Raw genomic sequence first — 13,446 nt, forward strand, 5'->3', positions numbered from 1 at the left:
TAAGATGTTCCTTGCCAAAGACAAACTAGAGCAACGCCTATGTAAGAACAAGGACTCTCAAGATCCTGCTACACAGTATTCACAATTAAAAGGGCCCAAGATTCAGGACCACCTAAAGACAACTGACAAAAAGTAAGCGTCAGAGCCAGAGGCCAACCTCTGCTAGATGAAGCAGCAGCACATAGCTCCATTTCTATCTGATAAGGCGACAGAAAAGAGGCATCTCGAACGATGAAAAACGAAAGGCTGGGGTCCTAAAAAAACAGACGAGCTTCGAAGAAAACGCTAAGGAAGACCCACAGAGCTGTATTAATTTTAGTACAAATAATCATATGCCAACACGAGAATTGAACCACTTTCTAAATCACAGTATGAACTCATCTCTTCAGATACTTGGTAAGTGGTCAAAGCTTGTTGTTATAATTACTTTCACTGTCTTGGGCAAAAAGTCTTTCTTATCTCTGGCACTTAGGTGTGGTATCAGTTTCTTCCATTTTTGTATGTGTTACAAAACAATCTCTTTCTCACTTGACATCAACAACCAAGGTGCAGTATAAACACGAAGTTGCTGATATTGTTGCTTTTATACACACAAAATACCAACATCTCCATACGTTTTTAGGCTATAACCAAGGTCTCAGAAAGAATTAATAACAGTTATCCAAAAATATTGTAACATTTAAGGCTGAGTGAAATACAGTAAAGCCTGGTAATATATGTTAAGGAAAAAAACCTAGACCAACATTTTAAATATTGGTTTCTTAAATACGTTAAATTCCCATTAACACAACATAATCTAAGCATCAAAACAAACAGCTAAGCAAATTAATTTTAAAATAAAACAATTTCTAAGTAGATGAATATAATCATGATGTTTATACAGCTATAAAGCATAATTTGGAAGCTAAGCCTAGTAAAAGAATGACTTGTAACAGAATGACAGAATCATTTATGAACCGTTGAGCTGTGTGATTTAAAAAACAATTGTTCTCTCCTCCTCCCACCAAAATCTCCATTTAAGATAAGTTTCAATCATTTTTTTAAAAATTTTAAAAACTTACCTGGCCTAATTTGTGGTGACTGACACAATATTGATAAAACTGCCTTCTTGACCTTCCTCTTGCTCTCCAAAAGAAGTGGTTTAAACAATTACACAAATTTTACAAGAGCTTCTGCCACGGCTCAGGCACCACAGCGCAGAGTCACTACCTTAGTTAACATCTACTCCCCAGAGTCTTTAGGCATTAAGTGGTTCAGTGAGAGCCTCAGCCCTAGTGCTATTTTCAGGTCTTCTCAGCTGGGACTCCTGTCGTTTTTCATACAGCATAGTGACAAAGTCAAGTAGGAACATAAAACTTGCTATAAATCCAAACACAACTGCAGCAATTTCAGCTGAAGTCCTGTCATGTGTGGAAACAAAAATCTTGGATGCCAACAAAAACACACATCCTGTTCCCAAAGTAATATAAAAATATGATGATTTTACTTTTGTGGTATCAACTCTCATAAAATGGAGTGTAATACACAATCAGTATAAGGAGACTCAGAAGAAAGGCACTGTCGCTTACAAACTCAAAAAAAAATAAAGTCCCCCACAAAGTACATTGTGATACAACTTCTTCACAGATGAAGGCCAGCAGAGAGAGCAACAGCTTCAAGCCCTTGAGAACGCGCCGGAGCCATGGGAGCCGACCCAGGAAGAAGTAGGCAGCGAGGCCGCTCCGGGGGCCTCTGGCGGGGCCCGGGTCCTCCTCGGTAGTGGGACTATACACCGCTCCGTTCTCCATCGCCTCGGGCAGGTGAGCACGGCGGCCGCAGCAAGCGGGCGGCTGACTTCTCAGACGCCAGAAGTCCCGGGTAGCGGGAAGGTGGCCATCACTTCCTGGGCCTCTTCATACAATTTCATGCATAAATACTTCAGTATGTATTTCTAAGATAAGAAATCTTAAAATTAGCATCACAACCACACCGTTATCCTAAAAATACTTTAAAATTTCTTAATAACTTCAAGTCCAGTCAATGTCCATATTTCCTAATTATCTTATATAGTGTGATTGGTTGCTGTATCTGTAAGTCTCTTAATCTATATTGTTCTTCTGCCATCTTTTTTTCCTATTATTCTAACTTTTGTTGAATAAATCAGATTATTTGTCCTGAATGATGTTACACACTTGGGATTTTGCTGATTGCCTTTCTGTGGTGATGTTTAACATTATTCTGTGCCCTGTATTTTCTATAAATTGGCAATTAGATCTAGAGGCTTATCAGGTTCATGTTTGATTTTTTTCTTCTAAGACTGCTTTATAATTGGTGTTGGATACTTCCACCAGGAAGCATATAATGTCTGATTTTCTCTCTTTTTGTGATATCAGCTATTAATAATTCTTGTTAGGTCCAGGAATTCATTATGGGCTGTAAAATGTTGATATTGTAATTCTATTATTTCAGCTTTGACTTTAGAGAGAAACTTCCTTTCATCAATTATTTGATTACCTACCAGTCCTTACATCAATACCTCTCCAATTACTTTGATTGTCTGAAGCTTATTCTGTTATAGATTCCTCAGCAAAAAATTATCTTGGGTTCTTGCATACATAAGAGCTTGTGTGTTATCTTTATAGTTAAAGGTCAGTTTGGTTAGATAAAAAATTCATGGCTCACCTTTTCTATCTTGACTGCCTAAAATACGTTAATCTATTGTTTTCTGGTGTACAGCATTATTACTGACAATGTGATGACAATCTTGTTTTTTTTTTTCCCCTTATAAGTGACTTTGTCTATTTGTATGGATGCCCAGAGGGTTTTAAAAATTTTTTGTTTAAAAATCTTATTATTTTACAGACTATGTCTTGATAGTGACCATTCTGAATCCATTTTCTCAGGTACACAGTATTTTCTTCTTATATGGAAATTGAAGTAATTTTTTTATTTTAGGAAACATTTTTTTATTGTTGTTATAGTTTTTAGGATTTCTTATGTTCCATTGCTTTAATTTTCTACTTTGGGGATTCCTGTTATGCCAGGGAGTTTTTGAACCTCCTTTGAAGATTGTAATCCCTTTCTTAGAATGATGTTTTTAGGGCTGGGTTGTGGTGAGTCTCTCCTGTAATCCCAGCACTTTTGGAGGCTGAGGTGGGAGGATAACTTGAGGCCAGGAGTTTGAGACCAGCATGGGCAACATACCCATCTCTACAGAAAAAAAAAAAAAAAGTGCCAGTCATGGTGGTGGGAGGATTGCTTGAGCCCAGGAGTTTGACACTGCATGGAATATGTTTACGCCATGTGATCATGCCACTGCACTCCAGCTAGGGTGACAGGGTGAGAGCCTGTCTCTAAGAATAGCACTAATAAAAAATAAAAAATAGTGTTTTAAAATTCATGAAACACAGGCCGGGCCGGTGGCTCATGCCTGTAATCCCAGCACTTTGGGAGGCCAAGGTGGGTGGATCACCTGAGGTCAGGAGTTTGAGATCAGCCTGGCCAACCTGGTGAAACCCTGTCTCTACTAAAAATACAAAAATTAGCTGGGCGAGGTGGCACATGCCTGTAATCCCAGCTACTCAGGAGGCTGAGGCAGGTGTATCACTTGAACCCAGGAGGCAGAGGTTGCAGTGAGCCTAGATTGCACCATTGCACTCCAGCCTGGTGACAGAGTGAGACTCCATCTCAAAAAAAAAAAAAAAAAAAAAAAAAAAAAAAAAAAAAAAAGGATTCACAAAATTTAGAAAGGAAAGCAATTATATGCTGCAATGTAGTTTTATTAAAACAGAAAACACAGGTCGAAAAGATATTTGCATACCCATGTTCAACAGCAGCCTTATTCACAATAGCCAAAAGGTGGAAGTAACCCAGGTGGCCATCAATAGATCAATGGACAAATAAAATGTGGTATAAGCATACAATGGAATATTATTCAGCCTTAAAAAGGAAAGAAATTCTGCTACAACATGTATGAAACTTGAAGACATTGTGCTTAGTGAAAGAAGCCAATCACAAAAGGATGAATATTGTATGATTTCACTTATTTGTGGTATAATAGTCAAATAGTCGATAGTAGTCAAATTCACAGAGATAGAAAGTAGGGTGATGGTTGCCAGGGGCTGGCAGGAGATGGAATGGAGAATTATTATTTAATGGGTACAGAGTTTCAGTTGGGAAAGATAAGAAAGTTCTGGAGCTGGATAGATGTTTGCACACAGGTTGTACTTAGTGCCACAGACAGTTAAAATGATTAAAATGGTAAATTTTATGCTATGCATATTTTACCACAATTTAAAAAAATAGAAAACATATTTGTATATGTAACATGTATGCTTCTTTATATGTATTAAATAAAAAGACTACATGTATTAATAACAAGATTACACACAGGTATCTACGGTAACATGTGATCTAGTGGCAAGTCTCATAATTACCAGAATTTTGAAGTAGTGATGAGTCTAAACAATATTTTAAAACATCTGCAGCACTGGCAATGTGATGTAAAAATATCTGGTGACAAAGTCAGAGGTTCTGCTAATATTACTGTGGCTTATTAGCTAAGGTCGTAATTAAATAAAATGATAAATTTCAGTTAGATTAAGTGAAAATGAAGATGTAATGTTCATCCAAGTTCACAGACCCCCTTTTTTCTAAGTAGGTATCCCTTCAGAATTTGTGGCCTCTCAGGTAAGAATCCTTATATTTGTGTTAGATCTTCTTTTTTTGTATTTGAAATTCATTATTTTTCATTTTATCTTTTTAAAAACCTTTTATCCCAAGTAGCTGGGATTACAGGCATATGCCGCCATGCCCAGCTAATTTCGTTATGTGTATGCTTTTTTATTTTATTGTTGAATAGTATTCCATGAAATGAATATATCACAACTGTTCATTTATTCTGCTGTTGATAGACATTTGGGTAGTTTCCAGCTTTTCACTATAGTGAATTAAACTTCTGTAAACATTTGTGGATGTACGTTTTTGTGTCTCTTGGGTAAATACCTAAAAGTAGACTTGCCGGATCATATAGTGGGTGTATGTTTAACTTTACAGAAAACTGTCAGTTTTCCAAAGTGAGTGTACCATTTCATACTCCCACCAGTAACATATCAGAGTGGGTGAGAAGTGGTATTGCATTATGATTTTAATTTGCATTTTGCTGGCAACTAATATTGAGAACCATTTTATATGTTTTTTTAGCCACCTCTAGATCTTTTGTGAAGTGTCTATTCAAGTCCTCTGCCCATGTTTTGAAACTGTTGTCATTGTAGGATTCTATGAATGTTCAGGATACAATTCTGTTATTTGACAAGCAGATTGCAAATATTTTCAACAGGTCTGTGATTTCCCTTTTCATTTTTTAGAATGTGTCTTTTGGCCGCGTGCTGTGGCTTGTGCCTGTAATGCCAGCACTTTGGGAGGCTGAAGCAGGTGGAATACCTGAGGTCAGGAATTTGAGACCAGCCTGGCCAACATGGTGAAATCCCATCTCTACTAAAAGTACAAAAATTAGCTGGGCATGGTGGCATGCAACTGTAATCCCAGCTACTCAGGAGACCGAGGCAGGAGAATAGCTTGAATCTGGGAGGCAGAAGTTACAGTGAGCCGAGATCATGCCACTGCACTCCAGTCTGGGAGACAGAGCAAGGCTCCATCTCAAAAAAAGAAAGTATCAGGGCGCCCAAGATGGCCGAATAGGAACAGCTCTAGCCTCCAGCTGTCAGCGTGAGTGACACAGAAGACGGGTGATTTCTGCATTTTCAACTGAGGTACCAGGTTCATCTCACTGGGGTGTGTCGGACAGTCGGTGCTGGTCAGTGGGTGCAGTGCAACCAGTGAGAGCTGAAGCAGGGCGAGGCATCACCTCACCTGGGAAGTGCAAGGGGGAAGGGAATTCCTTTTCCTAGCCAAGGGAAACTGAGACACACAACACCTGGAAAATTGGATAACTCCCACCCTAAAACTGCACTTTACCAAGGGTCTTAGCAAATGGCACACCAGGAGATTATAACCCACGCCTGCCTGGAGGGTCCCATACCCACAGAGCCTCCCTCATTGCTAGCACAGCAGTCTGAGATCTAACTGCAAGGCGGCAGTGAGGCTGGGGGAGGGGCGCCTGCCATTGCTGAGGCTTAAGTAGGTAAACATAGCCTTCAGGAAGCTTGAATTGGGTGGAGCCCACTGCAGCTCAAGGAGGCCTGCCTGCCTCTGTAGACTCCACCTGTGGAGACAGGGCATAGCTAAACAAAAGGCAGCAGAAACGTCTGCAGATGTAAAAGTCCTTGTCTGACAGCTTTGAAGAGAGCAGTGGTTCTCCCAGCACAGAGGTTGCGATCTGAGAATGGACAGACTGCCTGCTCAAGTGGGTCCCTGACCCCTGAGTAGCCTAATTGGGAGACATCCCCCACTAGGTGCAGACTGACACCTCACACCTGACACGGCTGGGTACACTCCTGATCCGAAGTTTCTACAGCAAGAATCAGACAGCAACAGTTGCTGTTCAGCAGTATTGTATCTTCTGAAGCCTCTGCTGCTGATAACCAGGCGAACAGGGTCTGGAGTGGACCTCAAGCAAACCCCAACAGACCTGCAGCTGAGGGTCCTGACTGATAGAAGGAAAACTAACAAACAGAAAGGACACCCACACCAAAACCCCATCAGTACGTCACCATCATCAAAGACCAAAGGCAGATAAAACAACAAAGATGGGGAAAAAGCAGTGCAGAAAAGCTGGAAATTCAAAAAATTGGAGTGCATCTTCCCCTCCAAAGGAACACAGCTCATCGCTAGCAATGGAACAAAGCTGGATGGAGAATGACTTTGAGAAGTTGAGAGAAGAAGGCTTCAGTCTATCACACTTCTCAGAGCTAAATGAGGAACTATGTAACCAGCACAAAGAAACTAAAAACCTTGAAAAAAGAATGGAAGAATGGATAACTAGAATAACCAATGCAGAGAAGTCCATAAACGAACTGATAGAGATGAAAACCATGACACAAGAACTACGTGACAAATGCAAAAGCTTCAGTAACTGACTCGATCAACTGGAAGAAAGAGTATCAGTGATTGAAGGTCAAATGAATGAAATGAAGCAAGAAGAGAAGTTTAGAGAAAAAAGAGTAAAAAGAAATGAACAAAGCCTCCAAGATATATAGGATTAGTGAAAAGACCAAATCTACGTCTGCTTAGTGTGCCTGAAAGTGACGGGGAGAATGGAAACAAGCTGGAAAACGCTCTGCAGTATATTATCCGGGAGAACTTCCCCACCCTAGCAAGGAAAGCCAACATTCAAATTCAGGAAATACAGAGAATGCCACAAAGATACTCCTCGAGAAGAGCAACTCCAAGACACATAATGGTCAGATTCACCAAAGTTGAAATGAAGGAAAAAATGTTAAGGGCAGCCAGAGAGAAAGTTCGGGTTACCCACAAAGGGAAGCCCATCACACTAACAGGAGATCTCTCGGCAGAAACTCTACAAGCCAGAAAAGAGTGGGGGCCGATATTCAACATTCTTAAAGGAAAGAATTTTCAACCCAGAATTTCATATCCAACCAAACTAAGTTTCATAAGTGAAGGAGAAATAAAATCCTTTACAGACAAGCAAAAGCATAGAGATTTTGTCACCACCAGGCCTGCCCTACAACAGATCCTGAAGGAAGCACTAAACATGGAAAAGAACAACCAGTACCAGCCATTGCAAAAACATGCCAAAATGTAAAGTCCATCGATGCTAGGAAGAAACTGCATCAACTAATGAGCAAAATAACCAGCTAATATCATAATGACAGGATCAAGTTCACACATAACAACATTAACCTTAAATGTAAATGGACTAAATGGTCCAATTAAAAGACACAGACTGGCAAATTAGATAAAGAGTCAAGATCCATCAGTTTGCTGTATTCAGGAGACCCATCTCACATGCAGAGACACACAGAGGCTCAAAATAAAGGGATGGAGGAAGATCTACCAAGCAAATGGAAAACAAAAGAAAGGCAGGGGTTGCAATCCTAGTCTCTGATAAAACAGACTTTAAACCATCAAAGATCAAAAGAGACAAAGAAGGCCACTACATAATGGTAAAGGGATCAATTCAACAAGAAGTGCTAACTATCCTAAATATATATGCACCCATATATATTTATGCACCCATAATACAGGAGCACCCAGATACATAAAGCAAGTCCTTAGAGACTACAAAGAGACTTAGACTCCCATACAATAATAATGGGAGACTTTAATACCCCACTGTCAACATTAGACAGATCAGTGAGACAGAAAGTTAACAAAGATATCCAGGAATTGAACTCAACTCTACACCTAGCAGACCTAATAGACATGTACAGAACTCTCCACCCCAATCAACAGAATGTACATTCTTCTCAGCACCACATCGCACTTATTTTAAACTTGACCACATAGTTGGAAGTAAAGCACTACTCAGCAAATGTAAAAGAACAGAAATTATAACAAACGGTCTCTCAGACCACAGTGCAATCAAACTGGAACTCAGGACTAAGAAACTCAATCACAACTGCTCAACTACATGGAAACTGAACAACCTGCTCCTGAATGACTACTGGGTACATAATGAAATGAAGGCAGAAATAAAGATGTTCTTTGAAACCAATGAGAACAAAGATACAACATACCAGAATCTCTGGGACACATTTAAAGCAGTGTGTAGAGGGAAATTTGTAGCACTAAATGCCCACAGGAGAAAGCAGGAAAGATCTAAAACTGACACCCTAACATCACAATTAAAAGAACTAGAGAAGCAAGAGCAAACACATTCAAATGCTAGCAGAAAGCAAGAAATAACTAAGATCAGAGTAGAACTGAAGGAGATCGAGACACAAAAAACCCTCCAAAAAATCAATGAATCCAGGAGCTGGTTTTTTTTGAAAAGATCAACAAAATTGATAGACCACTAGCAAGACTAATAAAGAAGAAAAGAGAGAAGAATCAAATATATGCAATAAAAAATGATAAAGAGGATATCACCACCAACCCCACAGAAATACAAATTATCAACAGAGAATACTATAAACACTTCTATGCAAATAAACTAGAAAACCTGGAAGAAATGGATAAATTGCTGGACACATACACTCTCCCAAGACTAAACCAGGAAGAAGTTGAATCCCTGAATAGATCAATAGTAGGCTCTGAAATTGAGACAATAATTAATAGCCTACCAACCAAAAAAAGTCCAGGACAGGACGGATTCACAGCTGAATTCTACCAGAAGTACAAGGAGGAGCTGGTACCATTCCTTCTGAAACTATTCCAATCAATAGAGAAAGAGGGAATCCTCCCTAACTCATTTTATGAGGCCAACATCATCCTGATACCAAAGCCTGGCAGAGACACAACAAAAAAAAGAGAATTTTAGACCAATATCCCTGATGAACATCGATGCAAATATCCTCGATAAAATACTGGCAAACCGAATCCAGCAGCACATCAAAAAGCTTATCCACCATGATCAAGTGGGCTTCATCCCTAGGATGCAAGGCTGGTTCAACATATGCAAATCAATAAATGTAATCCAGCATATAAACAGAACCAAAGACAAAAACCACATGATTATCTCAATAGATGCAGAAATGGCCTTTGACAAAATTCAATAGCCCTTCATTCTAAAAACTCTCAATAAATTCGGTATTGATGGAATGTATCTCAAAACAATAAGAGCTATTTATGACAAACCCATAGCCAATATCATACTGAATGGGCAAAAACTGGAAGCATTCCCTTTGAAATCTGGCACAAGACAGGGATGTCCTCTCTCACCACTCCTATTCAACATAGTGTTGGAAGTTCTGGCTAGGGCAATCAGGCAAGAGAAAGAAATCAAGGGTATTCAGTTAGGAAAAGAAGAAGTCAAATTGTCCCTGTTTGCAGATGATATGATTGTATATTTAGAAAACCCCATCGTCTCAGCCCAAAATCTCCTTAAGCTGATAAGCAACTTCAGCAAAGTCTCAGGACACAAAATCAATGTGCAAATATCACAAGCATTCTTATACACCAGTAACAGACAAGCAGAGAGCCAAATCATGAATGAACTCCCACTCACAATAGCTTCAAAGAGAATAAAATACCTAGGAATCCAACTTACAAGGGATGTAAAGGACCTCTTCAAGGAGAACTACAAACCACTGCTCAGTGAAATAAAAGAGGACACAAACAAATGGAAGAACATGCCATGCTCATGAATAGGAAGAATCCATATTGTGAAAATGGTAATACTGCCCAGGGTTATTTATAGATTCAATGCCATCCCAATGAAGCTACCAATGACTCTTCACAGAATTGGAAAAAACGGCCTTAAAGTTCATACAGAACCAAAAAAGAGCCCACATTGCCAAGACAATCCTAAGCCAAAAGAACAAAGCTGGAGGCATCACGCTACCTGACTTCAAACTATAATACAAGGCTACAGCAACCAAACAGCATGGTACTGGTACCAAAACAGAGATATAGACCAATGGAACAGAACAGAGCCCTCAGAAATAATACCACACATCTACAGCCATCTGATCTTTGACAAACCTGACAAAAACAAGAAATGGGGAAAGGATTCCCTATTTAATAAATGGTGCTGGGAAAATTGGCTAGCCATAAGTAGAAAGCTGAAACTGGATCCTTTCCTTACTCCTTATATGAAAATTAATTCAAGATGGATTAGAGACTTAAATGTTAGACCTAATACCATAAAAACCCTAGAAGAAAACCTAGGTAATACCATTCAGGACATAGGCATGGGCAAGGACTTCATGTCTAAAACACCAAAAACAATGGCAACAAAAGCCAAAATTGACATATGGGATCTAATTAAACTAAAGAGCTTCTGCACAGCTAAAGAAACTACCATCAGAGTGAACAGGCAACCTACAGAATGGGAGAAAATTTTTACAATCTACTCGTCTGACAAAGGACTAATATCCAGAACCTACAAAGAACTCAAACAAATTTATAAGAAAAAAACAAACAACCCCATCAAAAAGTGGGCAAGGGATATGAACAGACATTTTTCAAAAGAAGACATTCATACAGCCAACAGACACATGAAAAAATGCTCATCATCACTGGCCATCAGAGAAATGCAAATCAAAACCACAATGAGATACCATCTCACACCAGTTAGAATGGCAATCATTAAAAAATCAGGAAACAACAGGTGCTGGAGAGGATGTGGAGAAATAGGAACACTTTTACACTGTTGGTGGGACTGTAAATTAGTTCAACCATTGTGGAAGACAGTGTGGCAATTCCTCAAGGATCTAGAAGTAGAAATACCATTTGACCCAGCCATCCCATTACTGGGTATATACCCAAAGGATTATAAATCATGCTGCTATAAAGACACATGCACACATATGTTTATTGCGGCACTATTCACAGTAGCAAAGACTTGGAATCAACCCAAATGTCCATCAGTGACAGACCGGATTAAGAAAATGTGGCACATATATACCATGGAATACTATGCAGCCATAAAAAAGGATGAGTTCATGTCCTTTGTAGGGACATGGATGCAGCTGGAAACCATCATTCTCAGGAAACTATCGCAAGAACAGAAAATCAAATGCCACATATTCTCACTCAATGGTGGGAATCGAACAATGAGATCACTTGGACAGAGGAAGGGGAACATCACACACAGGGGCCTATTGTGGGTAGCGGGAATAGGGGAGGGATAGCATTAGGAGATATACCTAATGTAAATGATGACTTAATGGGTGCAGCACACCAACATGGCACATGTGTACATATGTAACAAACCTGCACGTTGTGCACATGTACCCTAGAACTTAAAGTATATATATAAAAAAAAATTACCACACCAATAACATCTGAAATCAAAGCTGTTGATCAAAGGAAAGAACCACTAAAATAAAAAAATTAAAAAAAGAAAAAAGAAAAGAAAGAAAGTATCTTTCAAACAGCAAACAATGTTAATTTTTGCCAGGCACAGTGGCTCAAGCCTGTAATCCCAGCACTTTGGGAGGTCGAGGCAGGTGGATCATGAGGTCAGGAGTTCAAGACCAGCCTGACCAATATGGTGAATCCCCGTCTCTACTAAAAATACAAAAATTAGCCAGGCACAGTGGCAGGTGCATGTAATCTCAGCTACTCAGGAGGCTGAGGCAGAAGAATCACTTGAACCTGGGCAGCAGAGGTTGCAGTGAGCCGAGATTATGCCACTGTACTCAAGCCTGAGTGACAGAGTTAGACTCTGTCTAACAAAACAAAACAAACAAACAAACAAACAAACAAAAGTTAATTTTGATGATATCTAATGTATCAATTTTTAATTTCTAGTTATTATTTTGGTGTCTATTATAAGAAATCTTTGCCTCCTCAAGGTTGCAAGACATTCTCCTATGTATACACCTAAAAATTTTAACATCTCAGATTTACATTTATTTCTATGATTCATCTTGAATTAATTTTTATTTTCAGAAGGATGTCAATATTGAGCCAAGATTGATTTGTTTTCCTATGCATTTGTCAACCTGTTCTACTACCATTTATTGAAAAGCTTTCCTTTCCTCAATGAATCGTCTTGGAACCTTTGTTGAAAATAAATTGACCACATATATGTAGGTTTACTTCCGAATTCTTTATTCTGTTCCATTGATACTGTAGTGTAACTCCTCCAACTTTGTTCTTTTCCCAGATGACTCTAAACATTCTAGGTTCTTTGGCTTCCTACAAAAATTTTAAAATTAGTTTGTCCATTTCAACAAAAGATCTTGCTGAGATTTTTAATGGAATTGCATGAATTCTATAGGGCAATTTTAGAAAAATTGATGTCTTAATAATATTGAGTCTTCAAATCCTTAAACAATGTATTTCTCTTCATTTATTTAGGTCTTTTAAATTTATATCAGCAGTGTTTCATAGGTCAATGTCAAGATCTTATATATCTTTTGTTAAATTTATATATAAATATATCATGTTATTGGATGAGATTGTAATTTTTTTAACTTTTATTTTAGATTTGGGAGTACACGTGCAGCTTTGTTATATAGGCAAACTCATGTAATGGGGGCTTGTTGTATAGATTATTTTGTCACCTAGGTACTAAGCCAAGTACTCAGTAGTTATTTTTTCCATTCCTCACCCTCCTCCCATGCTTCACCCTCCTCCTACTCTTCACTCTTCATGCCCTGGTGTCTGTTGTTCCCTTCTTTGTGTTCATGAGTTCTCATAATTTACCTCCTACTTATAAGTGAGAATATGTGGTTTTGGCCTTCTGTTCCTGCGTTAGTTTGCTAAGGATAATGGCCTCCAGCTCCATCCACGTTTCTGCAAAAGACATATGGCTGTACAGTATTCCATGGTGTATATGTGCCATGTTTTCTTTATCCAATATTTCCCAGTTGTTTGTGGCTATAACATAGAAATACCATAGAAATTTATATATAAATAATGCATCATGTGACTTTG

At 38.8% G+C, this 13,446-nt stretch overlaps 1 pseudogene; it reads right to left on the reverse strand.

Annotated features, from left to right (window-relative positions):
- Positions 1-317: 317 nt before the first annotated feature.
- On the reverse strand, positions 318-1,908 carry LOC102141816 (CKLF-like MARVEL transmembrane domain-containing protein 6 pseudogene; annotated as a pseudogene).
- Between the last annotated feature and the right edge of the window lie 11,538 nt (positions 1,909-13,446).

The sequence above is a fragment of the Macaca fascicularis genome, chromosome 11, assembly GCF_037993035.2.
Source record: "Macaca fascicularis isolate 582-1 chromosome 11, T2T-MFA8v1.1".
Lineage (NCBI taxonomy): Eukaryota > Metazoa > Chordata > Mammalia > Primates > Cercopithecidae > Macaca > Macaca fascicularis.